Source organism: Notolepis coatsorum (genome assembly GCF_963971535.1).
Source record: "Notolepis coatsorum genome assembly, chromosome: 10".
Taxonomy (NCBI): domain Eukaryota; kingdom Metazoa; phylum Chordata; class Actinopteri; order Aulopiformes; family Paralepididae; genus Notolepis; species Notolepis coatsorum.
In genome coordinates, this window is record NC_140174.1 from 59,565,879 (window position 1) to 59,571,078 (window position 5,200).

Here is a 5,200-nt window from a genome sequence, read left to right on the forward strand (position 1 = left end):
CTCCCGCCTACCTCCGGTCAATGGTCTCTAACTACACACCCTCAAGACCCCTACGCTCTGCATCTTCTGGCCGCCTCAGACCTACTCCTATCCAAGCTCCGGGAGGGTCATCAAAGAGAAGTCGCCTATTCTCAGTCCTTGCCCCACAATGGTGGAATGAACTACCCACCCCAGTTAGGACAGCCGAATCACGTCCAATCTTTCGCCGTCGACTAAAGACGCACTTCTTCAACCATTATCTGAATAAAAAAAAAAAAAAAAAAAAAAAAAAAAATCTAACCCTAACTAACCGTACTGTCATGCACTTGTCCTAATAAACTAACCTACACTGTAGCACTCAACACTTTGATGAACATTGTTGCTCAGCTGATAGAGTTGTGCCCTTCCTGATGGCTTGTCGTACAGAACTTGTAAGTCGCTTTGGATAAAAGCGTCAGCTAAATGACTAAATGTAAATGTAAATGTAAACAGGGATTTGACGTCACCCACTGCTAGCAGAAAAGATGACGTATTTTCCTCAAACTGCGTGATCCACCTGGAGGCTCCTTCTGAAAGGTCCGGTAGTCTTGCTATTATGCCATCGATGTCTAGAGGTGACCATGGCATGTGAAAGATATCGTTCCCCTTTATTAGCAGGGGAAACTGGCCTGTACTTGTCACACTTCCCAGGAATGTAGGGGCGAAAGTCAGGGTTCCTGTAATGTTTCCTTTCTCCTGTGCTGGTTTCGTGTCGTTCTCATCTTCCTCATCAGTCAACAGTTTGGTGTGGCCACACGCCCTGTGTTTCCCTGATGTCTGCTGTGCCATATTTTGACGGGCCTCTTCCTCTATCTTCCTCCCGACTCCCTCCCTCTGCCTGCCCAGGTTCTCTACCTCCTCTTCCTCTGCGTCATACAACTTCCGACGTACTGTCTCGCCATATGCCGCCAGGACTTTCGGATAGAGATCCTGCGGGGTCAGTTTGGGGGGGGTATCTCGCCTAAGGGAGGTCTCTGATCTAGCGGAGGTTTCTGACCTAGCGGGGGTTTCTGACCTAGCAGGGGTTTCTGACCTAGCGGGGGTCCCTAATTCCGTCTCCTCATATTCTCCTCTTATTGTCACAGTGCTCACCGGCAATTGCGTGACATAAGGTGGGGATGTTGGTTTCCCTATATCCGTCTCTCTCTGATTTAGCGCTAAAGCTTCCTGCCTGTATGCTCTCCCCTTCTGGGCGTAGAGCTTCATTACCCCCAACTCTTCTGTCCTCTTTTTCAACCTCTTTTTGCTGCTGTCGCCTGGCTTGTGGTTACGAATCATTACATTCATCTCTTCGCATACGTCGAGATCAAAAGTACCTCCGGAAGGCCATTTTGTGTCCCCGGCCTTTGTACGCCTCTGCCACCGGACACCAACCTTGAGAATTAGGTTCTTTATGAGCGGGTTCCGGTCTAACAGTATGTCCTCTGCTGTATGCATCGTTGTTTAGTGTGTATGTGTGTTTATTGTGTTGTGTGTGTGTGTGTGTGGTTGTACTTCAGCTACTACTACTCTACAACTACCACTCCAGGACACAGTTAACCTAGATCTACAGCTACTACTACTCTACAACTACCTACTACTACTCTACAACTACCACTCCAGGACACAGTTAACCTAGATCTACAGCTACTACTACTCTACAACTACCACTCCAGGACACAGTTAACCTAGATCTACTACTACTCTACTACTACTCTACTCCAGGACACAGTTAACCTAGATCTACTACTACTCTACAACTACCACTCCAGGACACAGTTAACCTGGATCTACCAGGACACAGTTAACCTAGATCTACAACTACAACGCTACTACAACTCGGTGTGTGTGTGTCTGTGTGTGACTGTGTGTGTGTGTGTGTGTGTGTGTGTATGTCGGTGTGTGTGTCTGTGTGTGTGTGTGTGTGTATGTGTGTATGTCGGTGTGTGTGTGTGTTTGTGTGTGATTGTATGTGTGTGTGTGTGTGACTGTGTGTGTGTGACTGTGTGTGTGTGCATCACAACCCGCTGTCCACCGGGACACAGGAATGTGTGTGTGTGTGTGTCGGTGTGTGTGTGTCTGTGTGTGTGTGTGTGTGTCTGTGTGTGTGTGTGTGTGTGACTGTGTGTGTGTGTGTGTGTGACTGTGTGTGTGTGTGTGTGTGTGTGACTGTGTGTGTGTGCGTACTGTGTGTGTGTGCGTCACAACCCGCTGTCTACCGGGACACAGGAATGTGTGTGTGTGTGTGTGTGTGTCGGTGTGTGTGTGTCTGTGTGTGTGTGTGTGTGTGTCTGTGTGTGTGTGTGACTGTGTGTGTGTGACTGTGTGTGTGTGCGTCACAACCCGCTGTCCACCGGGACACAGGAATGTGTGTGTGTGTGTGTGTGTGTCGGTGTGTGTGTGTCTGTGTGTGTGTGTGTGTGTGTGTCTGTGTGTGTGTGTGTGTGTGTGTGTGTTTGTGTGTGATTGTGTGTGTGTGTGTGTGACTGTGTGTGTGTGACTGTGTGTGTGTGTGTGTCTGTGTGTGTGTCGGTGTGTCTTGTGTTTGTGTGTGATTGTGTGTGTGTGTGTGTGTGACTGTGTGTGTGTGTGTGTGACTGTGTGTGTGTGTGACTGTGTGTGTGTGTGTGTGTGTGACTGTGTGTGTGTGTGTGTGTGTGTGTATGTCGGTGTGTGTGTGTGTGTTTTCTACCACCAGGGGTCAGCAAACCCAAGAGAGAAAGAGATGTGATGAGTCTGTATGCTACACCTTGGCCCACCAACAGGGGTCAGCAAACCCAGGAGAGAGAGAGAGAGAGAGAGAGAGAGAGAGAGAGAGAGAGAGAGAGAGAGAGAGAGAGAGAGAGAGAGAGAGAGATATCTCTCTTGGCACAACGCCCAGACCTGCTAGCTGGCTCTACGCCCAGAATGAGTTATCTTCCTCTGCTCATATTATCACAGCTAGCCTCTCTGTAGCAACAACTTCACAAGCCAATAAGAAAACGAACAATAGTGTATCCGTAAACGTAATTAGTTTGACACAGAGAATGCCAGCTGTAATAGTGTGTTTTGAATAACAGCAGAGCGGCACCGGTTTTTGTTTTGAAAATTGAGAGTCTTATCTACAGAGGACAGAAGGCACAGTTATGTGTGTATGTGGAGAGTGTCGTAAAGAAATCAGGGAAAGGGGTCAGGGAGAAGTTTTGAACAGATGGAGAAAAATTTGACCAGAGGTCGAAAACATGCAATTAAAATTGATTAGTGGCGCACTTATAGCCTGTTAAAAGAGGAATCGCCCTAGTGTAAACACCTCACCACTCGTGTTCGTCTTAGCCGTCCATCCAGACCTCGTCACACAGTCAGCTCAACTTATTCCTCCCTCAGAATCTCTTACGGATATTCTAATCAAAAGCAAAAATGCTCACCTGTGTTTGTTTGTCGACACCGCCAGAATTTCTACGGGAGAGGTCCGGAGCTGGCCGTGTGAGGGGGCCCGGCAGGGCGGTCTACAGGTCAAGGGTCACCAAATGTTGTGGCTGATGGTTGTTTAACACAGCAGGAGACGATATTTCCAATTGTAACAAGTAGGTAATTTATTTAGGAAAAGAAGTTCTTAACAGCAAAAGCTATGGATCGAGCAGAGGATCACCACAGCTTGAACAAAAAACACTCTACCCTCAATCCCTCTGCCTGTCCCCTAAATCCCCTCTCAGTCCTGCCCCCACATGACAGATATGATGACGTGTCATATCATGTCAAATATGACATGACGTACATTAAGATGACACGTAGATTTAACATCGGAGAGAGATAAAAACATTAAGAACATGAAGAGAGATAAAGACATTAAGAAGAACATAGATTTAGATAAAAACATTAAGAACATCGAAGAGAGATAAACAAGATATGATGTACACACACGATATGATGTAAAACATTAAGAACATCGAAGAGAGAGTGAGATGTGTGTGTGTGTGTGTGTGTTTGTGTGTGTGTGTGTGTGTATGTGTGTGTGTGTCTGTGTGTGTGTGCGTCTGTGTACAGACGTGTGTGTATTGTATGTGTGTATTGTGTGTGTGTGTCTGTGTGTGTGTGCGTCTGTGTACAGACGTGTGTGTATTGTATGTGTGTATTGTGACACAGGGAATGTGTGTGTGTGTGTGTGTGTCGGTGTGTATGTCTGTGCGACTGTGTGTGTCTGTGTGTGTGTGTGTCTGTGTGTCTGTGTGTGTGTGCTGTGTCTGTGTGTGTGTGCTGTGTATGTGTGTGTCTGTGTGTCTGTGTGTGTGTGCTGTGTCTGTGTGTGTGTGCTGTGTATGTGTGTGTCTGTGTGTCTGTGTGTGTGTGCTGTGTATGTATGAAAGAGAGAAAAGACACAAGATTAGAGCACACGATATGATGTACTGAAATGTCCATCTGCCTATCTTGAGGCTGTTTTAAGAACATCAGCCAGACTGTCGCCCTAGTGTCTTTGAGCCCTGCTAGTTGACCTATATTAAACTAGTCAAGACTAACCCCTTTCCTACCTCCACCCCCGTATACACATTTTCCACAACAGTCTCCTTCACGATAGCAGCGGTCGAGCAGCCCGAGAAGCAGTATAGCATCACCAACGTCTTCACCAGCCACGACATAGGCCTGTCACAGTACACCTACCCCATCCCACAGCTGATGGCGAAGTACGTGCACCTACGTCAACTACCTATACCGCTCATCGACGGCGCCACACCGACCCTGCTCATAGGCTCCGACCACGCGGACCTCATTCTCCCAATTGAGGCGGCCCACATCGGACCCAAAGGATGCCCAGTCGCGGTTCAGACCCGACTGGGGTGGACGCTCCAGGGCCCCCTCTACGGACTTGACAGTCAACCCCCGTTTACACGCTGCCTGCACACAAAGGTGAGCGACACAGGCCACTCTCGCGTACAGCCCGTTGAGAGGCTATTGACATTAGACGAGAGGCCGGTGAGAGAACCGTGGGCCCAAGAAGAGGGAGTTCCGAACTCCACCCCCCTCAGCTGCGCCCCTAGCGACGTAGCTGACCTCGAACCCAGCACCCCAAGCGACTCCTTGATGGGGCGGCCGGAACCGGCCCCTCCTCAGACGGGGTACAGACCGAACAAGAGGAACAGACGGAGGATGTGGAGACACAGCCAAGCACAGCCCAGTATACCCAGGAGGGCCGACCTGCCTCACCGCCACACCCGACCCGTGGCGAGGC